This window comes from Dryobates pubescens, chromosome 12 (genome assembly GCF_014839835.1).
Source record: "Dryobates pubescens isolate bDryPub1 chromosome 12, bDryPub1.pri, whole genome shotgun sequence".
NCBI classification, from domain to species: domain Eukaryota; kingdom Metazoa; phylum Chordata; class Aves; order Piciformes; family Picidae; genus Dryobates; species Dryobates pubescens.
Window position 1 is genome coordinate 28,592,008 of NC_071623.1, and position 27,513 is coordinate 28,619,520.

Below are 27,513 nucleotides of genomic sequence, written 5' to 3' on the forward strand. Positions count from 1 at the left end.
GGGATTTAGAGTTACCATTATTTTCCTTCTTACACCCAATAGTGATTTATTTACATTTTATTACTTTCTGCTCAAGATCTGTGAAAATTTTTTAAAGGCATAGCCTAAAACTACCACACATGGGAACTGGACTGGCTGGTTGGTATTCTTGGTTCCTACCATCAATCTTTAATCTGTGCAGCTGTCATCTGCACTAGGAATTCGTGTATGTAATACCTGTTCGATGTGCTGTGTTCCAGAGCTTTGCCCTGGAGGCTGTGGGAGGCCTATCCCAAAGTATTGATGTCCTTAGAGGAATGTGAGAGAAAGGGCATAATTGCATATTTTCAAACCAGGAGAGCTCTTGTAAAGTACTGCTGGGCTATCAACATCTTGTTGACTGCAAATATGGGTCTAGAAGCATAGAATAGCTCAAGTTGTAAAGATCCAGTCCAATTTCCTGCTCCTTACAGGACTACTATATGACATTCAGATGCTCCTTGAACTCTGGCAGACTTGGTGCCATGACCACTTCCATGGGAATCCTGTTCCAGTGACCAACCACCATCTCAGTGAAGGACCTTTTCCTAATGTCCAAATGGGTAGTTCATCATTCCTGGGAGATTTACCAGGCCTTTTCCCAGTAACACAGGCAGACTGTGGTGCCTCCTGTTGGCTTACATTGAAAAATGTCATGGTGCTCATTTTGCAGATACTAGTAGGGTTAATTTTGACTGTTGCTGTGTTAGGCATAAAATACTCAAATGTGGCTGGTGACAGTATCCACTGGCTAGGATTTTAGGAAATGGTCCTTTACACAGTTTTGCATTTGGCATAAAACTGCTATTCAGAAGGTTTGGACCAAGTATTGGGTAACTTTATTGGCTAAAGAGGCTGTATTTGGGGGGGGGGGGGGAGGTCTTTTTGCAATGTCATTGGACTAATGAGCTGTTGATGGCCCACAGTGCTGTCCATGCTGTAAATGTCAAATAGTTGGCTTGAGTAATACATTACTCCTTTCAAATATCTTTTCCAGCTTTGAAAAGTATATTTTGTCACCTGTATTCTTATACTTCTGAGTAAACTAATACAAATATTGTTGGACTTGCAGCAGACTTTGGGTTTTCCAGCTGGTTCTGAGCCTACATGTAGTTACCAGGTTGAGTGTAAATACTAATTCAGGGTATGTTGCTTCGATTGTTGTATGACAGCACTGTAAAGAAGTTTGTTAGCAATCTATATGGGCACTTAACCCATATGGGGTTAGCAGGGAATGTCAAAAACTAGTCATGCTCTAATATAGTCATAATAAAATGATTTTTTTTTCTGGCATATGGACCTTTAAAGAGCATTAAGACTCAGCAGTGTTTAAATGCAAAGGGAAACATTGATTACAATTTGGAGATCTGCTATGAGTTATGGATACAACTCTATATTTTCATCTGCTACTCTTTAAAAATTAATCTGTTCCTTTTATGTCTGTTGTATAAAGGGCTGTGTTGTTCAAGCTGTGTGGATAAGTAAGATGAGCCCCTGGTTGTTTTCCCATTTCAGCTGTAGCTTTGAAAAATGCATTCATTGCAAGGGCTTGTCAAGTTTCCTCTTCTTTACATGAATTCATTATGTAATATCTTTTTCATCTTGTTTAAGTAATATTTTGAAAATAATTGGAAGAATGTGTGGAAGGAGATATCCCTCAACATGAGCAATGGCTCCAGAATCTGACCACCTTGGCATTGGCTGTGGTGGTAACTCGGGAATTGAAAATGCAAAAACTGTGTTCCTGGTTTTCATTAGTATCACAGAATCACCAAGGCTGGAAGAGACCTCAAAGATCATCAAGTCCAACCTGTCACCACAAACCTCATGACTAGACCATGGCACCAAGTGCCACATCCAATCCCCTCTTGAACACCTCCAGGGATGGTGACTCCACCACCAATCTGGGCAGCACATTCCAATGGCGAACGACTCGCTCATTGAAGAACTTTCTCCTCACCTCAAGCCTAAACTTCCCTTGGCACAGCTTGAGACTGTGTCCTCTTGTTCTGGTGTTGGTTGCATGGGAGAAGAGACCAACCCCCACCTGGCTACAACCTCCCTTCAGGTAGTTGTAGAGAGCAATGAGGTCTCCCCTGAGCCTCCTCTTCTCCAGGTTAAACAATCCCAGCTCCCTCAGCCTCTCCTTGTAGGGCTTGTGCTCAAGGCCTCTCCCCAGCTGCGTTGCCCTTCTCTGGACACATTCAAGAGTCTCAATGTCCTTCTTAAATTGAGGGGCCCAGAACTGGACACAGTCCTCAAGGTGTGGCCTAACCAGTGCAGAGTACAGGGGCAGAATAACTTCCCTGCTCCTGCTGGCCACACTATTCTTGATGCAGGCCAGGATGCCATTGGCCTTCTTGGCCACCTGGGCACACTGCTGGCTCATGTTTAGGCAGCTGTCAATCAGCACCCCCAGGTCCCTTTCTGTTTGGCAGCTCTCCAGCCACTCTGACCCCAGCCTGTAGCTCTGCATGGGGTTGTTGTGGCCAAAGTGCAGCACCCGGCACTTGGATTTGTTGAATGCCATCATGTTGGACTCTGCCCATCTGCCCAGCCGGTCAAGGTTCCTCAACCTCAAGTAAGGTGCATTCTCAAAATTACTGCTCTTCCTAAGTAATCATCTCTGAAACAGAAAATAATTAACAAAGACATGATATTTTTCTCTTTTCATAGTTTATCAGATGATTGTTTAGGAATTTTAGTGTTTGTTTTGCTCTTTGCCTCACCAACAGTGATAGCTCTGGCTGCTTTGTTATTGGATTTCATGTCTGTTGTCTATCCATTCCCAAATACATGGTGTGTTCCTTGGTGGCTCTCTGAAGTGCTGATCTTTCTGTTTCCTCTGGATTCTTCCTCAGTGCTATTACCTATTTAGCCTTAAAAAAAAAAAACACAAGTAATTTTTCTTTCATATAATAATCTAACAGAACTACATTTGCTGGTTAAAAACCCCCATAAAACCAAGAACAAGGAATCCTTCTCTTTGGGAGTGTTTTTTGTTGTTGGTTGGTGGTTTTTTGTAAATTCTGGGTTTAGCCAGCATTTTCATGCATGGTATTATAAAGCACTCATTGAGAGTTACCCAGTCCTGTGCTTTTGTCATCTTTCCTTTTCAGTTGGACAATGTATGTGATTTGCCATCAGAGTTTGTAGCAATAAAAGTAGCAGCAAACAGCAGTAAAGCACTAGAGGCAGGTGATAACGAGTTTGCTAGTAACTGGGATGTTTCATCTGTCCTTTTAAAGCAAGTTGGATCCAATGCATTTGGACATCTCTTCCAGCTGAGGCAATTCTATGATTCTAAAGTTGGGCCAGATGCTCTATGATTCTAAGTTTGGACCTTTTGAGTTCTCTTCCAACTTGGTATTCCATGATTCTTTCTCAAGCATTTTGTAATTGCTGTGTTTTTGAGGCATGTACAGACAGCAGTCTCCCTGCATCCTGCATAAGGACACATAAGAGGGTTTTGTGGGCTGGCTCTGTATTTGTGACCTCTGTGTAAGGCTACAGGCTAGCCTGTTCTTTAGGCTGCACTTGATCTGTACTGAGAAGTAGGCAGCTGCCTGTGCTGAGAGGGCATGGGTGGCAGGAACATGCTTGGGCAGTTCTTCAACAGCTGTGTTGGCTTCCTTTTGGCTTCTAGGTACAATTCAAGGTTTTGTCCTTGGCTGCTTTTAAGTCTAACATGACTTGAGCTCTGGTGGAGAGACTGTCTGCGTTTTTGGTCCAGCATAGCAATTAATGTCAACCAGGATACTTGACCTAGATCGTCCTAGTTTTTAATGTCAAGTAGCCACTGGCAGGAAGCTCTTCAAGAGGGACTTTTGACCGTGGAATGTGCTCCCAACCTGGTCTGGTGGAGTTGGCTTGCTGTGCGGGCTCAGTGCCAGGCCTATCTGATTTCCTTGCCTATGGAGATGAAGAATTGTTCCGTGCTTCTCCTCTTCTCCTTTGCCCCTCAAGAAAGGCAGGTTAATGTGGGTTTAAAATCACTACACTAAGATTTTCCACTTCAGCTATGTGGGAAGACAAGTGAAATATATTTTAAGGAAAAAATAGCACACATGCTGCCTTGATACATGAAAGGGCTTTTTTTTCCTGAGAGAATTTAATTGAACGTTTTGCATGAAATGGAAGTAAGAGATGTGTCCTCACACAGAGCAGTTTGAAAGTATGGCAAGTTAAATTTAGAGAAGTGTTGTTTCCTTGCAGCTTTGTGGAAGTCTCTACAGTTCACTGCCAGACACAGAAAGATTTCTCAAGCCATTAAAACCATTGCCAAGTTCTTTAAACCTCCCCAAGCCTCACAGCTGAATTGACTGTAATAAGGCCAGCTTTACCTCACCAGGTGTTTGATGCTCTTTTTTTTGGTGGTGGTTTTTTGTTTTTTTTTTTTTCCTAGCCATGCCAGTTGTGATGAGGTTGGTTAATCCAGTGAACAAGCATTGGGGAGTACAAGTAATCTTGAGAAGGAAGGTTTTAGTCAGGAGTGCTGCCTGACAACTGCACCCCGAAGTTGGAGTGAGTTGTTGAAATATAAATACAGTCCTAACTTTGGCCTGGAAAAACTCTGCTCTCTTACTGTGAGATATCTGAATGTTTATTGGCAAATGCCCAAGAGCCAACCGGGATAACTGTGGTTATAGGAGGATACAAGGGAGGAAGAAGGGAGATAAATTTGATCTAAAGCCTTAAACTTTAGTTCAGGCAGCTGGGATCAATTTATGGCTACGCTGCTCCTCTTTTTGCTCAAGTGAGAGACTGTAGTCCTGCAGGCCAGGCAGAGTTCAGCTTGCATGTCTGCTTTGGACAGAATAGAAAAAGTCACTTTCCTGAACACATTTTAACCCTTTTCCAGTCACTCATGTTTCTAGAGAGTTTCAAGAACACAGAAGAAGAAAGGAGAACTGAAGAGATTAGAAATGAGGAGAGAAGTTACTTGTTTCCAGAAAGGGTGACGAAATAAACCAGAAGTAGAATTGGAGAACTTGAGAGTATCTATAATATTAGTTCTTGACACCAAGAATGATAAACCTTATCAAGTGGTTAGATTCAAAGTCAATTGAAGATTCACTGATTTCAGTAAATTTTTGGATCATTTTTTAATGTAGAAGAAAAGGGGAAAAAAAAAACCAACAACCTAACAAAATATAAAACTTAAACTGCAAAAAAAAAATAGGTTACACCTAAGGGGAAAGATTGATAGAATGGTTTACATTGGAGGGGACTTTGAAGATCATCTAGTTCAAACTGCCTTAGCATTGGCAGAGACACCTTCCACTAGACCAGGTTGCTGAAAGCTTCGTGCAACCTTGCCTTGAACACCTCCAGGGAGGGGGACGTCTGTGACCTTCCTGGGCAGCCTGTTCCGGTGTCTCACCACCCTTATTGTAAAGAATTTCCTTTAATATCCAGTCTAAATCTATTCTCCTCAAGCTTCAATCCATTCCCTCTTGTTCTATCCATAGCCCCAACTCCTGTAGCCTGTCCCCATAGGAGAGGTGTTTTAAGCCTCTCATCATCTTCATGGCCCTCCTAGACTGACTCCAGCGGTTCAGTGTCCTCCTTATGCTGGGGGGCACCAAAACTGGATGCAGTATTTGAGATGGGGGTGTCACAAGAGCAGAGTAGAAGGGGAGAATTGCCTCTCTCATCCTGCAGGTCATTCTTTTGATACAGCCCAGGATACAGTTGGCCTTCTGGGCTGCAAGCACACATTGCTGACTGGTGGTGGGTTTTTCATCAACTGACACCCCCATGTCCTTCTCCTTGAGACTGCTATTGAACCACTCCTTGCCCAGCCTATATTTGTGCTTGGTATTTCCCTCACCCAGGTATAGCACCTTGCACCTCCTTGAACTTCATGGCCAAAGATCTTTGGTTGTGACTTTAGTAAGTCTGTTTTGAAGACTGGTAGCAAAGAGAGGCAATTTCTGTTCTAATGAGAAGAGTTACTACCTGAATGTAGCAATTCTTGTGACATCTGAGGGGAGAAGTAGTGAAAGAGTAAGTGCAAGCTGCTGAATATGTTGAAATAAGCATGTCATGTAACTAAAAGCAGTTATGTGAAGGGCTGGTGTTAACCCACTAGGAGGCATCCACTGTGGTGAATAGGAAGCTACAAACTCGTAAGATCACTGTTTGGTTAGCTATTCTTAAATGGAGAGGATTAAGCTAGCACTAAGTGTGCAGAATTTCTTGCCTGTGCTATAGATGTTTACCTCTTGAGTGGAAGATGGCAGGAAGAACCTATGTATATATTCAGCAAAGAGAAACAGGAACCCTGTAGAGCTTCTAACAGGTAGGAGTCAGAAATAGGCACTTTCAGAGCATGATTCATTTGACCTCCTTCAGATGTGCTATAGGATGATTTCAGCAGGAGAGCCTAGTTTTTCCCATAGGCTGTAAAGGGAGACCAAAATGACCTGTTCAGATACAGACACCTACACTGTAAACAACTTTATTTGGTCAAGTGAATTCTGGCTTGGCATCCACATCTAAGAATGGGAAGACAAGGGCGCACGGTTATTATGGTTTGTGGTGAAGTGTCAGATGACCTCCATGCTAGTCGAGTAAAGACTTGACACCTTTTCAGAATGGAAGCTGGCATTCCTGGGCCTCCAGAGATCTGCCCAGGCAGGGATAACAATTCATATTCTCGTGTTGAAAGGGCATTACCTCTGTGCCACCTCTTTATGGGCTGCAGATGAAAAACTGTTGTGCGTCCTTGCTGATCTTACGTCAGTGTATGAGGACACCAGTGCTGGATTGAGCTATGAGACTGGGTCCTGCAGCATCACTGGCAAGAAGTGAGCACATGTATGGTTCACATAGCTCTGCAGCAGGAAGCACCTTCAAAGAGCTGGAAGCAGTAGCCTGTTGAGTCGTTTCTGTCTAGTAGTGATTGATTTGCAGGTGAGCTTGTGTTGATGTGACAAGTGGTCAGATGGTGAGCTCCACAGGGACACTTCCTGGACAGCAGAGTATACATTCTGGTGACAGGCTTGGTGGTTACCTGTAAATCACCTAGCATGCATTTGGTGGGCCATGAAAAGTAAATGACTTAGCGATGCTAGTTCCTGGTTGAAATTGGAGTCTTGTGCTGTACTATTAAATAGGTGGCAGAAAATGCAGAATCCATGTTTTGTTCTTACTAAAAGTAATTTTAATCTCTTGTTTGGGACTAGAATGTGCAGATGGTATCATTCTCTTACTTGTTTCTATCATATCTGTACAAATCTGCTTTCATCACTTCAGGGCTTTGAGATTTTTGTTTATAGTGTAGAGTTCCTAATGTAACTGAAACAAAAGATGCATTTATTTACTTATAAACTCCATTTAATTTTTTTCCTGTGGTTTACCTGAAATCCCAGCATGTTGTATGGTGGATGCAGTATTATTCCTCTGGGTGTGCAGTGTAATGACTGTCTCTGGACCAGGGGGTTCTGGTCGATGGTGGGCTGAACATGAGCCTGCAGTGTGCCCAGGCAGCCAAGAGGGCCAATGGCATCCTGGCCTGCATCAGGAACAGTATGGCCAGCAGGAGCAGGGAGGTCATTCTGCCCCTGTTCACAGCACTGGTTAGGCTGCACCTCGAGTCCTGTGTCCAGTTCTGGGCCCCTCAGTTTAGGAAGGATGTTGACTTGCTGGAGTGTGTCCAGAGAAGAGCAACAAAGTTGGTGAGGGGCTTGGAACACAAGCCCTACGAGGAGAGGCTGAGGGAGCTGGGGTTGCTTAGTCTGGAGAAGAGGAGACTCAGGGGTGACCTTATTGCTGTCTACAACTACCTTAAGGGAGGTTGTAGACAAGGCAGAGTTTGGTCTCTTCGCCCAGGTGGCCAGCACCAGAACAAGAGGACACAGTCTCAGGCTGTGCCAGGGGAGGTTTAGGCTGGAGGTTAGGAGGAAGTTTTACACACAGAGAGTGACTGCCCATTGGAATGGGCTGTCCAAGGAGGTGGTGTAGTCACCATCATTGGAGGTGTTCAGGAGGAGATTTGACAGGGTGCTTGGTTGCATGGTTTAGTTGGTTGGGTGGTGTTGGGTGATAGGTTGGACACGATGATCTTGAAGGTCTCTTCCTACCTGGTCTATTCTATTCTATTTATTTGTTTTTAAACCATTTTTTAAATTGTTTTTAGAAACAAAAAGAACATTAAATATTCTTGTGAAATGTGCTAAACTTAATTCTCAGGAAACTTTTGGCAGCAAAGTTAAAGAATGGTTTTGATTTGAACTTACATTGATGTTCAAGGTGCTTGGGCTTACACTTTTATTGTTATGGTTATTATGGATTGTTTTATTAAAGTAGTTTTTAAAAGGCAGCCTTGCTCAGAGGGTCTTCATTTTTACTGAAAAACCCCCATAAACAGCTCATTCCCATTATTGCACCTATTTTCTCAATGTGCTCATTGTCTCTGTGCAGGCTCATTTTATAATGTATGCATCTGGTAATGAAAATAATAATTAAGCTCTTTCACAATGAAACTGATTGGGGGAGGGTGGGGGTGGAGAAAAGTCAGTAATGCTGGCAGCTGGATTCATACCCAGTAAAGCTAGCTAATTGACTAGTATAGGCTGATTCTTCACCTACTGTGTTTTAAAGCCTAATGTTTTATATGTTCAAGTGGTGTTTCTCTTTTTCTAAGAGGCATTCCATGTTTGGAACCGCCACCTTTCCACCCCCCTTACTCTTTCCTTAATTTTTTTTCTCCTTTTTTGCCATCATCTTTCCCCACCCCCATATCTTCCATCACATACACATTCTGACCTTCAGCCATTGAGGAATTGCTCATGTACTGGGACAGTGACACAGGCACTGAGTTGGGAGTGTTTGCAAGTATGCTGCTGACGAGGTTGGAGAGGTCTGAGAGAAAGTGGTGCTGTCCAGGAAGTGTACAGGGTGATGAGCCATGCCATAGCCCAAACCCTAGTGAAGTCTCACAGTCCTGGAAAAGACAAGGATGTAATCTAGAGCTGAGTAGCAAAACCAAACTGAGGTGGATTAAGATAGAAGTATTTCAGTGTTTGCTGGGTTTTATGGTCTCCATTTATACCACTTGGCCCAACATTATCCCTAAGCATTGTTCACTTTCCTGTATATCCTCTGCATTTCTTTCAAGGCATATTCAAACAAGTTTTCTGTTGAGTTAGGTCCTGAGTATAACAGAGGCAGCGTCAAATATTTTGAGAGTTTAGGACAAGTTTTTGACAGTGCCCAAGCTCAGTATAGCCCCAGAGGTCTGTATTCAGGTCATCCTGCAGGCACAGATTAAAGCTGAAATAGTCTCACAGCCTCGCACTGCGTAATGATTCCCCTTGTGTAACCAAGGGGAGGAAAATGAGGTGGAGGAAAACGTCAGACCTTGTTGGATATGTGGGTTTCAGCTGGCAGCAGCTGTCGTTCCAGGGAGCCTCTTTTACATAATGCTTCTGTCATATCTGAGGCTTGGGGTGGCCTGAGTCCACAAAATGTATAGTTTTTGGGAAGGCTGGTCCAATCCATGCATGAGTGCTGCATGTTTGGTATGACATCAGTTTTTCCCTTTTGGGTTTACTCACTATAGTGTTTTAATAAAATGAATGCACAGCCTACTTTATTTAACAAGGCAAGTGCTGTACAATATTAAACACCTAAAAGATGCACTAAAACTATGACATAGTGTTAAGACTTGCAGGAACAAAACCCAAAGTGACTATTTCTGAAGCAGCTGCTCACATTGGAAAGTAAGTTTACGCTTTCTACTTCAGTCAACACCCGCAGTAGTTCATTGTACTACCCTTACTGTTAATACTTCTGCAGGAGCTGTTTACTTGAATTTTCAGTCATTCACTTCATGTAACTTTGAAAACCTCCAGGTCATCTAAGAGTATCTTCTTCCTTGATAAGAAATGAGCCTGGATCATTTAGCCTTTTCATTACAAACGTCTGAGCTCATGTTTTGCCTTTTATTTTTTTAACCTTTTGTTGACATCTCCACCCTGGCTTAAATTAAAAATGAGAACCACAACCATTTTTCTTACTTGTGTGCAATAGCTGTACCTTTCAGGCTTTGTAAAGTGTTACTTATTTGAAATATACTCCTTCTCATCTTTTCCCAGAGTTAAGGTTGGGTTTTTTCCCCAGTAACTTACATGGAGAAAAAAAAAGTAACTTGGTGATGAAAAATGAAGTTTGGCATGGCAGAATTGGAGTTTGAGTGGGGAATTTGTAAATATGTGTACCAGTTGCAAAACTTACATGCATGAGACATAACTTGATGGAAAACTGCAACTGCAGTTTGATTTCTGCTTTTCTCTTTGCCCTTTACAAGAGAAGAAAGCAACCCAGATGCCTAGCTGGGCTGGTGGTGCGCTGGAGGGGTGGAGTAGTGGATGCCAGATCTCACTTCTTGCCCCACCAGCCTCAGCAGGAAGCAACTTCATCGTTGGGTGTAGCTCCCCTTTCCAAGGAGCAACTCTTTCCCTTCTCAGGGGAACAGCAGCGTTCCGCTTCTTGCATTCTCTGGCTCTGTCACAGACATCACAGGAGTGTTTTGGAGAAAGAGCTATCCCTACTGGAAAAAAAATGAAGAGCTTTGGCATCTTTTTCCATATCAAGTTGTCATGTGTGCATCAGTGTATGGACTGCCAAGAACTTTTCTCAAATGAGTCATAATTTTGAGGTGTGCAGTGGAAGACTGCTTATTCAATTGTTGTAGTGGTGGTGCTTCTTTTACATCTACAGAACTAAAGTTTTAAGATGCTATATCTGACTGAAGGCAAAATATCTTTTATGGGGACATTAGTGAGTTCAACAGGCTGTAAGCCTTACTTTTTGGAACTACATTTTTAAAAGAGTATGGGAATGTTTTGTCTTGTGAACCTGTTTTAGCAACAAATGGAGCGGTGAGAGCAGGGACAGAGAAGAAGGTCGAGTATAAATGCCATGTGCAACTGATGGTAGAAGTGGGTAAGGTCTTTTTCCTCTATGTAGCAACAGACCCAGAATAGAGTAGAATTAACCAGGTTGGAAAAGACCTTTGAGATCATCAAGTCCAACCTATCATCCAACAATATCTAATCAACTAAACCATGGCACCAAGCACCCCATCCAGTCTCTTCCTAAACACCTCCAGTGATGGTGACTCCACCACCTCCCTGGGCAGCACATTCCAGTGGCAAATCACTCTTTCTATGAAGAACTTCTTCCTAACAACCAGCCTAAACCTCCCCTGGCGCAGCTTGAGACTGTGTCCTCTTGTTCTGGTGCTGGTTACCTGGGAGAAACCAGAGTTCACGTTCGTGTCCAGCTTTGTACTATTCTTTTAGTGAACCCATACAGACTACTAAGAGTAGTTAAGGTTTCTGTTTCTGAAGAAGGAGCTCAACTGTGCAGGCACTGAAGAAAGCTAATCAGAGGATCTTGCCCTTCCTTGCTACTTTTCTTGTGGGTGTTGGTAGTGTGTACATAATGCTTGTAAGACATAACCAGTGTTTCTGTGTTGGTGAATGAGACTGTGTTACATTTGTATGCTATGTTAGTGGTTGTAAGAAAATATGACTTCAGAAGTGGCTTACATTTAAAGTGCTTTATTAAAATTATTTCCTGTTGGAAACAACTGAAGGCAAGAAATTGTTGTTTTGATGGGTGGATTAAAGAATTTTCTGTCTTCTTTACCATCATGAAAGACCAGTAAATCCTGTTGTCATATGGATTGGTGAATTTTCATGAGTAATTGGTCAAGTGAATTTAAATGCACATTTTGGTGGCTGTTGGTTTGTTTTTATTGGTCTGGTGGGTGGTTTGGTTTGGTTTGGTTTCTTCACATTGCAGATACTCAGGTTTCTAGGATGAGTATGTTCCTTTCAGAACATATGATCTAGTTCATCCTCAGGAAAAACATTGGGAAGGAGTTTGGTTTGGCTTTTTGAAAAACAGAATACAGTGCAGAAGTATATGTGCTTTTGGAATAAACAGTGAGCCTCCACCATTGTTGAACTGATGCCTTTTTTTCTCCTTTGCATTCTTTGATTTCATTGTCTGCCTAAGGAGTGGGGAGATCTTCCTCTCTCTGCTGGTGGTTGTCTGTGCTTTGTCGGTGGTGTTTGGTTTTGGTGTTGTGGGTTTTAGGCTTTTTGGGGTTTTTTTCCCAATCTTGGATATTAATCTGCTCTTGAATTTGTGGACTCAGTTTTGCAAGTTTTGTATTTGTCCCATCTCTCATCTGTCATCCCACCTCCTCATGTCTAACTAGTTTTGAAGCCAGTAGTTTGATTCATGTCATTAGATCTCTTCTGCTCAGGTTCAATCATTGTTGTCTGTGTACTTCCTGATCCATATTCTTGTGGTTAGGCTCAGTAATACAGGGAGGTTGATTCCATAGGCAAAATCATGTTTCTGTATTTTGAAACAACCTGCTGATAAATGGAAATACTGTGGCTAGAATCTGATCTGATCATTAGAAATTCTAGCTCTTGCATTTCAGAAAAACTGTTAAGGTGAAAAATAACTCAGTGCAGTTCCTCACGTCTGATGACAAAGAAACATCTGCCTGAAGAGCTTAGAGTGACCTAGTTTAAATAGTCTGAACTGTGCTGAAACCAGTTCCACAGTATCAGTTGTGAGGTTTTTTTTCCCTCATTTTGAAAGAACCCAAGATAAATGTCTTGCACATTAAGGAGATGAGCTATAATAAAACACATATGGGTAATATGGCAGCAGTTCAGAAGTATTAGTATGCATGCCTTGATCGAGTTGTGGTGGCAGCTAGCAGTCCCTCTCAACTTACAGTTAAATGTTACACAGTGAGCATGGAGAACCTTCCTCAGTCAACTGTGTACTCTTGAAAGCTAAAAGCTAGGATGGACCATTTATGTGTGGTAGCAGAAATGTATGGATAATGTACAGTCATGCTGATACAGGAATCATAGAATGGTCTGGGTTGGAAGAGACCTCCAAAGGTCATCCAGTCCAGTCTTCTCTGCAGTAGGCAGGGGCATCCTCAACTACATCAAGTCATGCTAGCAGGCATGGAGCAAAATTCCCATATATGAACAGGTATATGACATGACCATCATCATTACTGCATGATTTCTGCAAAGATCTTTGGTAAGAGTGGAGGGTGCAGGTTCTTAGGAAACGGAGTGTTGGGAAATTACATGTGAGAGTAACTGCCCTGGCCCCTGTCTGCTTCCTTCTCATATGTAATTAGCCACTGGGGAGGACACCAAGGAGTGGGCAGTTGGCCAGATAAATCGTTAAAGTGGATTGGATCTGGTCAGCAAGCTGCAGCTTGGGCATTCTGGTTTGGATTACCAAAAAAAAAAGAGAAATAATAAATGTTCTGACCCGGCTTGTCTTGAAATGTGTACATTAAATGTTGACAGCTGCTATGTTTAAAGGCCAGGTTCTGTTTCTGTTCCTAAATTAGAAAGCTTTGGAAAATCTTAGCAGTTCCTTTTCCATTACTATTTATTCCCTTTGCTTAGGGAGGGAGTAATCTTTACTGCTTCTCTGCATTATTCCATGCTTCTTGCAATTGTTCAGGCTTTTACTTTATTATCCTTTGGAGACTCTTTCACAGTGAAACAAACCTTAATGTCACATGGTAGTGAGCATGAATATGCCAGAGCCAAATTGCCCCTGCTATGGAAAACCTCATAGATAGGAAGAAAATTAAGAGAAGGAAGTCTTCCATGAGGTGCCTCCCTCAGCCCTTTCTTGTTTGTTCTTTGTATTCTGATGGTGAATGCAACAGATAAGAGAAGGCAGCTGCTTCATGGGCACGGAAGATCCTTCTGGTAATGTTGAGATGCACGATGTAGAGCCCTCTGTGTAGGTGAACAGTATGTACAGTCATTAGATTTATTGTTGTCTCAGGCTTCGGTGAGAGTCCTGTAGTGTTAATTTGGCTGAAGCAGGCAAATCAATTAGATCCATTTATTTTTTCGGTGGCCAATACTTCATTCGTTGATGATACTTGCTTTGATGCCTGTTAATATTCACTCAGAGCATTGCAAGGAGGACAACTTTAGGGGTTTGTGGTGGTTGTTTCTCTACTATGGCTGACCCATTAGCCACTGAAAATTGAAACAGCCTATAGGAAGACTTCTACCTTTTGCCTATGTAACTGTTTTATAAAGTCTGTAAGTTACATTTAGAGTAGTAACCAGAATATTCCATCTCTCTCTTTTTGAAATGGTTGCTCACTTGCTATTTCCCAGTACTGTGTGTTGTGCTTATCCATGATTTCTCAATAGTAGTTCATATAGAAATTGACCAGGTTGGAAAAGACCTTTGAGATCATCCAGTCCAACCTATCTAATCAACTAAACCATGGCACCAAGCACCCCATCCAGTCTCTTCCTAAACACCTCCAGGGATGGTGACTCCACCACCTCCCTGGGTAGCACATTCCAATGGGCAATCACTCTTTCTGTGAAGAACTTCTTCCTAACATCCAGCCAAAACCTTCCCTGGTGCAGCTTGAGACTCTTGTTCTGTTGGTGGTTGTCTGGGAGAGTTGTAGAGAGCAATAAGGTCTCCCCAGAGCCTCCTCTTCTCCAGGCTAAGCAACCCCAGCTCCCTCAGCCTCTCCTCACAGGGCTGTGCTCCAAACCCCTCGCCAGCTTTGTTGTCCTTCTCTGGACACGTTCCAGCAACTCAACATCTTTCCTAAACTGAGGGGCACAGAACTGGACACAGGACTCAAGGTGTGGCCTAACCAGTGCTGAGTACAGGGGCAGAATGACCTCCCTGCTCCTGCTGGCCACACTATTCCTGGTGCAGGCCAGGATGCCATTGGCCTTTTTGGCCACCTGGGCACACTGAGCCCACACAGAGCAGGAAAAATCGCATAACAGGATAATGTTGTTTTTCATCATTGTGGACGTTATGTACATTTCTAATGGCTCAAACCAGTTTTGTGATGTTAATGAATGTCTGGAAAGCTGAAAAATCAAGTTGCTTTTTGGTTTTGTTTGAGGGAAGCAATTGTTCTCAGTGTTTGAATTCAGGAAATCAGTGTTTTTTATGTAGATTCGTAGCTCTTAAAGACTGTTTTATGTTTGTAGTGCACAGGCACTGTTAGTCATCTATAAATTAAAGTAACTGAGAAGTGATAAGGGTCTTGTAAATGTTTGGAAATCTTTGAGTGCATTAAATTTGTGAAAGCCTCCTATTTCAGATTCATTAAATCAGTCAGCCTGGAGGCAGTGGTGGGGACAGTTGTACTCCTGGCAGAATAGTAAGAACTGGACAAACTTAGGTGGACTCTCTTACACTTTGAGAAGCTGGAGTTACATTTTGTGGTGTGCACTATTTACAAACATAATGTGTCTTCTGGCAAATCAGAGCAGTGTTAGTGTGCTCCATATTTTTCTAAGCTAGTAGTTTGTCAAGATCTGTTGTAGCTACAAAAATAGGAGCATGGAGCAGTTGTGCATTCATTTTATTATGACAGTGCGTTTGATTTGAGGGTTTATGTTTACTGTAAGACAAATGAGAGGCTTTCTGCCTAAAAGGGTCTGTCTGGTGTTTTTCAGAAGGGGAAAAGAATAGTTCTGAGTAACTGCAGAAGAGTTTTCTTACTATTTTAATTATTATTTTGTATTGAAAACATTACTGGTTCTGATGATGTGGTCTATACTTAAGCTTATGGCACTCACTTTGACTCACAACAGGGTAAATCTCACTTGCTCCTCCTAAAGTTTATGTTGACTGTGATATTTAATAGCACTTTTAAATTGTATGGTAGGAAACAGTCAAGAGGTCTAAAACTTACAATGGTATTGGGAATACATAAGCATTTGAACTTCTAAGCTGGTGGAGGGAACAGAAAAAAGATAGCGTAATCTGTTGCAAATGTAGATGTATTCAGTAAAGTGGGAATCCCTGCCTTCGGAATAAGGGAAAGCATCTGCAATCTTAATGTTGCAAAGTAAAATTGTAAGAGAATAAGTGTGACAGAAGGATTTCTGACACTTGCTAGCTGGAGAGAAGAGTTTTGAGTCGCTTTATGACCTAGAAACTAATGTCATTGAAGATAAACAAAACCAGCTATGGGAGTTGGCAGTAAGTACCCAAATACACTTGATAACCAAGAATCACAGCTGACTGCTGTTGGCTTCAGCAATTTTATTGGACAGAACGGAAACAGTATTATAGGGTGATCCTTTCTGGAACTGTACAAATGTTAATTATTCTTTTGGGCATATCTGGTTGTCAGCTTCTTAGTCTCATCTTGAAATGGCCCAAGGTACCATGACAAAGTTTACATGTCTAATGTAGAACGTAAACACATAGCAAAGTGTACAGAAGATGATTGCCTGACAGACACATGTAGTATTTCACTTCTCATAACTAGCTGTGTTTTCTGTAATCAGAATGCTGCTTCTTGCTTTGTAATGACATGATATTTCCAAAGACAATTGGAGTACAAGAGTATTTAAAGGTGACTATTGGCAATGCAGTGTTTTGGTGATGATATAGGGACAGGCAAACAACCAAAAAAGCCCCACAAAACCAACCAACCAAACACAAAAACCCCCAAACAAACAAAACCCCAAACTTTTTTGCCCACCCAAGCTTGTAATATTTCTTTAGTAATCAGGTGCTAACAAAGTATTAATTACTATAGCATAATCAAAAGTGTAAACTGTTTACTTTCCCCTCCCCCTTAATCCTACATCCTTAGTTCTAAGGAGGAAATAGTGATACAGCTGGGGTTGTGAAAGAGGAGAACTGGGGAACAGGGAATCTTCTTTAACTTCATAAAACATAACATAAACAAACTTGGGTATTTGGGTTTTTTCAGTCTGTTTTTTGTGGGGTTTGTTGTTTGTTTGGTTTGGGGTTTTTTCAATATGGCAAGTTATTGTTAAATGTAAGCAGCTCACCTCCTTTTAAAGTGCAACTGTGGAAAAGGCTGTGTCTGGTAAAACAAGGAAGGAGCTCAAGGACCTGATTTTATACTGGATGCCTCCAAAGGCTAAGAGTGGGAGGCATATCTTGGAGATTGCAGGGGGTGAAACTGGTTTTTACATGATGCTCATACCTTCTAGATATGGGTGGCTGCGGAGACTGAAGGCTAAATTAAAGCTTACAGTAATAAAGGTAGTCTAGTAGAGTTATTAATAGACAACTGATTAAGGCACCTCTAAAGGATGTTTTTCACCATGTAAAAGTGTTTCCAGACACCACTTTTTTTTTCTGAAATGCACTTTAAAAGAAGAAAGCTCTGCAAATGGCCAAAAAGCTGTGTTTGTGACTGTTAAAAATGACCTTGAGCAGAAGAACTCAAAGGTGGTTGGTGGCTTTGATCTGAATAAAATAGACTGGCACAATGAGAAAAACCTGCATTAAGGTTCAGGACCCTGATTCAGCAAAACACAATCTTGCACATGGGTGGAGTCCTAATTCTGCAAATGTTCATGTAATGCCTGATCAGGACACAAATAAAACGTGTATGAGTGTATGTAATAGGAAGCACTGATAATGTCCTATTTAGATAAGTATCTGAGATGTCTGAAGCAAGAAACTAATCCCCCCAAACAAGTAGTACTATCAGTACAAGTAGTCAGTTTCACTTCCTTGAGATCCACCTTGCAGAGAGGTGTCCTCACACTTGGAAGTTACTGGTTTTTGTCAAAAGCAGAAGATTGTTGCTATGATTATTTGAGAGTTGTTGGGAGACGACAACTCGCGTGGTGCTGAAGATGCCTGGGTATCAATGGAGATTTCAGTAGAATAAGGTTATTTCCTTTGTAACTCTATAAGCACTAATAAACTTCTTTTTTTTTTTCTTTACCCCTGTGGACATGGAAAGAATCACTGTATTGAATCACTTCATTCAGTACTTCTTGCTCTTAAGTGTTACTCTTAAGCAGTACTTCCAATATTGCTTTCTGTTACATGAGTATATTGCATACTAGTGTAAGAATGCTAAACTAGAATGAGCATACTTCAAACCAGCACACTAATAATAAGACTTCTCTGTCTTTACTTTTTTACATCTAATTTCTGTGACTTCAGTTAACATGGGTAGAATTGATACAGGCATTAAGCAGACAGGAAGTGTTAGGTATATATATCTTCATTCTTCAGCTATGTTTTTCCATGTTAAGATTTATCTGTGCTCATGTTCTATTATTTCAGTTTGCAGTTTGTATGTGGTTGATGCATTTCATGAAGCAAGACTTGTTTTTACTATATCAGCACTATAAAGAACAACTTACCAATGTTTCCATTTAGTCAAATTATATCAAATAAATAGCACCTCTTACCTCATTTGCACTTGAAATCATTGTTGCTTTACCTTATAACTGTCTCATAAACAGTGTAACTGAAAGTATAATAATGAAAGCATTATTTTCAACTCTTCTCTCTATACAATTCTCACGTGGTGTTACTCAAAGGGCTGGTTTTGAAGATGCTGGGGAGTTCAGTCAGCAATGTTGGGTCACATGGTGTCAGGACAATTGATACTGTTCCTTGTTAGTACTAGTAGCGATGGGACTATCTGTGTTTGCTCCTAAGAGAATATTTTTGTCAATAGCATCTTTGCTTTAGCAGATAGTCTCATTTAATAATAGGGTCCAGGTGGGAAGATAATAGATCATACTGAATTCCAACATCTTTAGCCTTTTATTTATTTGTTTCTGTGCAGAGGAATACTGTGTATGAGATAACTGCCTTATGCCTAAAGACACGTTGTATATTCAGAATCAGCAGTTAGAAGACAGCAGAATGAAGATTGTGTGCTTGGATAGGTAAAATGCTTGCCCTACCTGTTCTGGGGCTTGCGTGCTTTTGTGCAAGCATGCCCATGTGAAGAGCCAAGCAGGCAGAAAACAACCTTCCTGTCTGCAGTTGCTGACCATGAGAAATCATAACTGCAAAGACCACTTTTTCTCAGATGGTTAGCAGTGAATGACTACCTGACTTCATAGATGTTGTCACGATGGCTGTGTTTTGGGTCTGTGGGCATGCAGGTTTGCTGCTGTAGTTTTTGAGTGGTGGCTGTGCTGAGTAACTGCACTTGCTGCTGCTGTCTGATGTTCTTAGGACAGCCTGGTCTGAAAAATTTTAGTTGGTTACTGTGGTGGCCCTGGGAGAAAGCTGCTAATTGTATTTTTGGGGTTTGGCTTCCACTTTGTGACAGAGCCATGCTTCTGTCCCTTACTTGGCAGCAACAACCACCTGGCTTAAAAGCTTTTGTTGCGTCTTTAAATCACCCTGCTAAGATGGAACATTGCAACACAAGTTCTTTGCTTTTTGTTTTGGGAGTTTTCACAACACTTGGTGTTTGGAAAACCCATAATGTATTTTTATCTTTTTAAATGTTGGTTAAACTTACACTGCAGATGTGTGGTCAGCTGTGTGTACTGTGAAGATACTTCTTAGTATTTTCTCCTAGGCTGATGTGTGATGTACTTAACATGGGCTCTCATAAACCCTTTTCCTGGTAACTCTGGGGTAAACTGGAAAGTCTTCTAGGAAGCACAATGTGGGACCCAGTACTGCAATAATTGTGTAATAGGGTGACTGTGACTAAACTCTTTTTTTTAAGCCACAGCTGGCTGCCTTTATGATGCCCTGTCATTTGAAGGCCACAAAAAGGACCCATTTGTACAGAAAGATCAATGAACCCACATATGTGGATCTACTCAATCTCCATTTGCCAGACGCCCTGGGGCGGTGGTGAAGGTGGTGGTGTGCCACCTCTATCCTCCCACTTCCCTGTGGCTGAGGAGCAGAGGCAGGCTGGGCCTGTAGGACAGAGCAAGCCTTGGGGACCACTCTGGGCAACTGTGAGGGTTGTTCTGACATCCAGGTGCTGTGGGAATGCTATGGCTCTCTGTCCAAGTATAACAAATGCCTTGGAAACTTTGGTAGGTCTGTGGAAAAGCCTCTGCATGGTAGGAATTCCTCCTCTGCTGAAACAGGAGGAGTGGCCACTCTATTACTGAAAACTAGCAGTTACAATTGTTAAAGCTGTCTAACAGGGAGGGTATTTTGTGAAGAGAGTCATGGCTCTCTTGGAGTGAATCTGTTTTGGTGGTAGGTGGATGGTAGCGCTCTAGCAGTTGTGACATAACTGCCAAAGCTGTGTCCTTCTTCAGTAAACGTAAATGTGTTCTGTTCCTACCTATTCTAGTAGGTAAAAAAATGACTATACAAAACCAGACTAAACTAAGTCCTCAGTGCTCAGCCAGAGAAGAATTGCAACACCCTCTGCTGGCATGATTGGCTGCTCCTACTCCTCAAGGACTTGCCTGGCGGTTATCCTAGAAATAGTAAAAGATAGTTCTGAAGTGTGATGCTGGCTTTTCTCAATTAACCTGAGGCTGTTTCAACCCATTTGTATTTATTTATATGATTTTCTCTTTTTTTTTTTGCCAGAAGAAATTTGATAGTTTAATCTGACCAATAAACCTGCCACTAAAACAGATGAGAAGGTTTATGATGGGCTTTCATCACTTTAAGACGGGAGAATCCATGCTGCTTCGCAAGTAAACATACTGAAGGCTATTTCTGACTGGCAGACTCCTCCTAAAGCAAATGTCTCTGAAGAAAATGGCCATCCCTTTGATGTGCTGATAGTGCATTCGAAAACCCTGCCAAATCCATTGGTCCAACTCGTGGTTTCATAGCTTAGCCAGGTGTTCCTGGGGCCTTCCTTAGAGGTTGTCTCTGCATGCTTGCTGAAGTTTTTAGAAAGCCTGTGTGTCACTTGTCAGATGATGAGCAGTCAAAAGGAGGCAAGCTGGGTGATTAATTTTTTTGCTTCCCCAGTGCATACAGTCATGCTCTCAAACTCTTGGTAGGCCTGTCGCATATTAATATCTTCTCTGTTTCCTTCTTAGCTCAAAGTATGAGAAGGAAATCACAGGTTAGGATGAAGAGTGAACGCTGCTTAATGTCTGCTCATTAAACGTGTCTGGTGCTTGCCAAAACGGCCCTCTGCGTTTTCCTGGCCCCCACCCCAACCCTGCCACCTCCTCTTACCTGCCCTGCCTTAGCATACAGTATATTGTGGTAGGTGCTGCCACTTTCACTCAGAAAAATCGTCTTCACCCACAATACTTCTGGGGAGGCTGGGCCAGTGGGGTGCCCAGCACCCCTCTCTCAGTGAGCCTGCAGAGAGCTGGGGCATGTCATTGCAGTGCTCTGACACAGTGTCTGGTGCTGGATAGAACAACAGTTTAAGTTTGGGGGGAGGAGCAGGGTAGGGAAGGCTGTGTGGGGAGCCGGCTAAATGTTAAATTAATAAGAGCACTGTCCCTAGTAAATGGTCACTTACATAATTTCGTTATGAAATAATGCTGGTGGTGGATCTGTGCTCCTTTCTGTGGCTTATTAAAGTGTCCCTTCAGCACGGCAGTGAAGCGCTGCCTCCTGCATGAGAAGGGTTAAGAGGAGACAACATCCTGTCAAAGACCTTGTTTTTAATTTTGCCTCTCACACTGGCACAGATCCGGCTAAGAGCAGCCCAGATTAGTTCGGAAAACCTTTGAAGAGATTTAAGATGTCCTTCAGCCAGTTTGAAGGTTTTTGTCTTGCAAATCCAGTACAAGGGCGCCTGCAGGCATCTCGACCCTTGCTGTGCTGCTGATGCAGCTCAAGGTCACACTAACCCGCCCTGTGACATTCAACAACACACACACAAAATTATGCGGTGAAACTGCTTCAGCATTCAGCCAACCAACAACTTCCTCAGTTCCTCACTAAAGGAAGAAGTCTGTTTTTTTTTTTTTCTTTGTCGTCTTCCCCCCCCTCCTTTTTTTTTTTTCTGGCTTCGTAGATTTTTTGCTGCAGGAAATAATCCAGGATTTCTGGTGTGTGTGATGACAAGGTCATTTCTTAATTAGAACACATGTAAAGAACAAAGCTAAATGGCTTCAAAACAGCTTTGTAGTTGATGGAGAGGATTTAAATTATTTAAAGAGATAGTCACACAAGTATGATGGAAACAGAATTCTAAACACATTAACTCTTTCAGACCGCTACAGTTTCCATATGCTACTCAAAAGAAAATGTCAAACTTGATGAGCATTATTGCAACTACTGCTAAATGAACTTTTTTTCCCCTACATCTGTTTGTACTAAGGGCTGTATTATGCTTTCTCTTCCCCGAGTTTTGCAGGGTTGGTTTGCTGTTTGGTTTGGGGGTTTTTGTTGTTTTTCAAACAGTGAAGTGTTCTGTGCTGGCTGGAGATCAAGACACAGCCATAGGAAATTGCTTCTTGGAGATCAGCGACTTAATTTCAACCCCTTTTCTTATTTTGGTGACTCCATTAGCATAAATGTGTGTGTGTGAATACGTGCATGAATGCAGCACAAGTGGATAGGTGTTACTCAAGAACTGCTGCTGGGAGAAATCTGGACTGCTGTCCTCAGGTACTCAATGTGGTTGCAAAAAGCATAAAAATACAAAGAAGGTGGATTTGAGATTAAGGAATGGATATATGAAAGGAGAGAACTGACAAGATAAATGGCAACTTTGCTTAGTTTGAAATGACTGAGCTGGCTGGAAAGATTAACTGTAGGAGGCATCTTGGAATTTGAATTATTTCTCAGATTGTTTTTTTTTAGTCAAAGCACCTCAATATGAAGACATTGGTCCAGTTGTCCTTTTTTTTTTTTTAAACAAACCAACCAACCTGCTGTTTTCTGTTCTGTAAAAGCCTGGGGCTAGTAAAATGGCCACCCTCCTGTAGTTGCTCTGGGGTTGCCACAGGCAGTGCTTGCTCCTGTAGCTCAGCACCTTCTGCAGGAGAGGCTTGACCCCCAGCACAACCCTCCTACCACTGGAGAAGCCAGGTTTACTGTAGTCTGCAGGATCTGCCTTTCGGTACCAGCACACAGTAACTTTCCCAGTTGGCTGCTTAGGAAAATAATCGGAGGTGGTGGGAAGGCAGGAGAAATACTTAGAAATGATTTGCCGAGTTGTAAAAAGGAGGGGAAGAAGTACTGAAGAGAAACTTTGCTGGCAAACTTAGGGCTCCGTATGTGCTCAGAGGTGCCACTGCATGGATGCATCGGAGAACTGAACTGTGGAGAAGTAAGTCTTCCCCCTGTAGTCAAAAGTCTAGCACTTAACTCGGGTTTAAATGTTTCAAGTGTAAATGACACAATTTACTGAGAGTTTATCACTTGTTTTGGTTCTTATTTTGTTCCTTGGGTTGGTTGGGTTGTTTTGTTGTTTGTTTGTTTCTTTCTTTCTTTCTTATTTTTTTTTTTCCTGGAGTGAATCTTGTTCAGCTGGAACATGAGGCACAGCAAATGTCAAATGTCGGGCTGAAATGGAGTATGCTTACTAGAGAGATTGTGCTGGCTCCGAGGACCTCCTTGTGAGAAAGGAGGAAACTGCATTTGCCAGCACGGAGGGAGGATCAGACGCTGCAACTTCTTTACGATTTGAGTTGTGCTTTTTTTTCTTTCCCTCTGCTATGCAGCTTGTGAGAAGAAAACGATGGAGGAAAACAGGCTCCTCACAGGAAAGATGGATAGGATAGAACTGATGTGCTCTGTGAAATCTGTACATTTCTGCCCTTGCCTGGGGTGTGCTGTGCCCTTAATATTATGGAAGACCTAAGATCACCTGCTAGTAATTTCTAATTTACTGTCCTAATTCATCGATTTGTTATCACTAATTGTACTTCATTTACTTCTGTGTAGTTTCCAGTACCTAAAGGGTTGAAAGGTTGCTGTAATTGGCACCCGCAGCTGCTCTTTCTTTTGACAGGGGATAATTTTGCAGCCTATGCTTTGTGTGACAGCTGCCTAATTGGGCATTCTCCCCTTGTAGCAAGCCTGCCTCCTCCAGCCTCCCTGCTGACAAATGGTGGTGGATTATAGATGAGGACACGCTGACCCGTTCGACCTTGCTGAGACAGCGGGGAGGGGCCTCCTGCTACTTAAGGGAAGCTTTGGGTCATTTAAAGGACAAGGTCATGAGCCAGGTGGGGAAATGACATGATATCACATGACAATAGCCCAATGACACGGTCAGTATGTCAAGGACAAACTCATCAGTATTGATTAATGCTGCTTTTTCCTGGTGTCTCTGCAAAGCCAAGGATATTTCCAAAATGTTTTGCGAATTCATTCTAGGTGAAGTGCCAAACGTTATTTTTTGGGGTTATTTTTGGGAGCATTTGTACACTGCTCTCTCCTCTGCACAGAGAACATGCAAAAGCAGTGTTGTTAAAACTCCACCAGTGATAAATTTTAGGCTCATCTGGGTGTTTCTGGTAGAATGTATGCTTGCATGTACTGTCAGGAAAATGCCACTTAGGATGCATGACAGGGCAGAACTTAAGGAGGGGAAAAACTCCCTTGTTTTAGGTTTCAGTGTTTTACTTTTCACTCCTACTTGAAATGCACATGTCTGAACCTTTATGAAAACACATATGTCCACATATGGCTGACTGTAATGTGGCAAGAGTGCTTAAATAAAGAGGAAAAGTTGAGTATAAATTGAATATTAAAAAGAAAGTCTTATATTACCACAAGGCTGATACAGTTGAGATAATGCCTCGCCTGTTCTGAGAACTAATGCAGTATCCAGCTATGCCAGGCAGTAAAAACCTGCTAAGTGGGTTTTTGAAAATGCTGTGAGTACAAGTGACAGTATTTTGAGAGTATCTTCATGTTGCATTTCTATGCTAATAAACTTCAAGGTAAATGAACAGCTTGTTTGACATTTGCGATGTTAGACTGTAATAAAAAGCTTTCTTCTGAAGTAATTAGACTTGATAGATTGATTACATTAAGAGGTAAAGATAATCAAAAAAGGGAACTCTTGAAGGGAGCTTTTGCCAGCTTTTGAACTTTGTTCAACATTGTTGTTCTGTTTTAGCCAGTGCCTCGTGGCCCCTCTCACATGCATGTGCACACGTGCATGCGGATGCAGACATGCATGTCATGCGCTGAGTTTCTGAAACAGCCTGCTAAGGGGGGAGTGTTCACCTAGGAGCACAGCTCCCATTTCTGAGATCTGATTTGTTGTTGGAAGCTGTTGTGTCTAAACCTTGTCAGTGCACCAGGATGTAATTTTACTCCCCCGAGGTAAAAAGCCGTCAGTGGTAAAGTGTGATAAATTAGTTCACTCAAGTAGATGCGCGTGCGTGTGTGTGTGTTTAATTCTGACCTTGCTGTGCATGTGTTTAGCTGCTCTCAGTGCCCGAGTCAAGCCTGGTGGAGGTTTAATCCTATGCCCTTGTACACGTATACTTGATTAGTAGTTGTGGTTATCTCATCAGAAGACATTCTGCCCTCCTCCTTGTGTTGGTCGGGACCTGGGCATTGGGGAGTCAAGTCGAAGGAGAAAGAAAAGAGATTTGGCATTAGTATTCTATGAAAGCCTTACTGTCTGCAGAACAAATTGATTGCTACGGTGTACCTGTGCTTGGCACCACTGCTGTGAAAGAAAGGTATGGTTGTAATCTGTTTTATTGTATTACATATTGTGGCGCTCCAGGAATGTTTAACGTGTGGCTCTTCCATGGCACATGCTGGAAGTCTAAGTAAAAGGGGGGGGGGGAAATAATGAAAAAAAGGAATGAATGAATGAAAAGTATGTGAGGCTGGTGTATTGGCAGCTCTGTTTACTACAACGAACTTAGTAGCCCCTGCTAATGAGACAAATTTATTGTATGTGCCAATGGCAATGTAAGGAGGTGGATAACTGAATTCCCTGTATTATACTCGGTTATTCACACCTGTGTCAGTAGTTGCTACCTATCTACATAGATAAAATTCTAATCGGTGTTCTAAGGTGGGGGAGTTGGCTCCTAGCAGGGTTGGAAATGTGAAATTTACTTGAACCCAAATGTGTTTGCCTTTTAAAATGCAAACATAGGTGGGTTTTTTGCTGCACTGGTCCTACATGGTGGGGCTATGTGAGGAGCAGTATATAAACAGGAAAATCTTTAGATGTGCTGCTGTGATAAACAGAACAAGAACAAAGCTGAGGAAAAGTCTTGCAGGGTTTTAGCCTTCATGTCTCCTCCCTCCCCCTCCAACATGTAAATATGCACTTGTATTTTAATGAGCAAGCTAGTGCTTTTCATTTCCTTAACTCTGCTGCAGACTTTACACAGCTGATTCTCCGGTGTTTTAGATGCTCAGCTGATGTCAGTTCTGTGTTCAGGAAGTATAAAGCACTCCATCAATAAAATTCAGTCTGTTTTACAGAGAGCTGTGGCTGGTGCTTCGTTCCTGGCATCACTGAAGTTGTGTTGGTGATTATTTGGATGTTTGCTTGTGGTGGCTTGCAAACATCTGAAGTGTCTGCTCTTGTCATGCAGACATAGCCGACTAATTAAGTTTAGGACAGGTGGCAGACTTGTTCAAGACATTCAAATCTGCATGTAAAGCTAATGTAATAGCTCGATGAGAAAATGAAAATCCATCTTTCCTGGTGCGTTATCACCATGCACAAACCACTTTTTGTCTTGGCAGGTGACAAGCAAATGAGTTGCTTTAAGGAAATGAGGGACTTAGAAAATGCTGTATGCTGAGGAGTGGTCATGCACTGCAATAGTTACATCTGTCATGTGGCCTTGCCGATTGAAGATTTAACACTTTCTAGACGTGCAGTATGAGTGCACCCTTGAGCTTACATTTTACACCCTGCAAAGACTGTGAATACAGCCTTATGCATGTAAGCTGCTGATCTTTGAAATGCTTTGACAGCTAAGAAAATTTCGAAGAACCCCAGAGAGGGAGGCTCTGTGATGTGACTATGCTCAAATAACAACGACTCTAATTACCAGCTAATCAGTAACAACATACTCACTTACGACAATGTTTTGTAAGTGAGGTATTATTCTCCCTGGATTTTTTTGTTGGGGGGGGGGGGGCGGGGAATATAAACACATCACAATAACAAAACTGTAAAAACAGTTGTGTAATTTACAGCACATCACAAGAGCAAGGAACTTGACCATATCTAACAAGATACTGAAAGGTAATTGCAGTAATGCTGCAGAAATGGTTAAATCTCATCTTGAATTCTGCGCTGAGGTTTCATAGTTTTTAAGCAGTTAGTGGTAGGTGGTTGAGCTCTGAGGAAGGTGTTAGGTAAATACAGGGCAATACTGCATTTCAATGCAATTAACTTTTGTTCATAAATAATTCAACCTATGACTTTAAATAAATGATTAGAGAAGAAGAAAATGACATGTGATTAAATCCAAGTCCTTGAAAGCATTCTACCAGTCAAGATTGTTGTGACTGCTTTGAGACTTCGTGTAATTCCTCTTTCGAGTAGAGCTGGCTCTGAAGAGTTGTGAAGTTTCTGGTTTGGTTTGCCTTTTTTTGTCATTTATTAGTGTATCAATGGGGATATGAAGGAGATTTAGATCACAGTTAAAAGATTACTGAGTGTGTGGTTCTGATATCTCAGTTTTGCTAGTAACATAGAATATTACCAACTGAAGTAGCGTGCAGTTTTGGGTTGGGTTTTTTAACTAGAAAGTGGGAGGGTGTTTGAAGAATTAAAAG

General features: G+C 42.0%; 1 protein-coding gene across 7 annotated transcripts in view; it reads left to right on the plus strand.

Annotated features, from left to right (window-relative positions):
* The window catches only part of NRIP1 (nuclear receptor interacting protein 1), an 85,166-nt gene that overhangs the window by 26,715 nt on the left and 30,938 nt on the right, over positions 1–27,513 (plus strand). Inside the window, exon 3 of one of the 7 annotated variants that reach the window (XR_008462491.1) lies at positions 4,234–4,362. The exons of 5 other annotated variants lie outside the window; for them this stretch is intronic. The gene's annotated coding sequence lies outside the window, so the exon portion shown is untranslated. Of the gene's footprint in view, positions 1–4,233; positions 4,363–25,245; positions 25,440–27,513 lie in introns of those variants that run through there. One more of the 7 variants, XM_009899212.2, reaches the window with a different exon arrangement.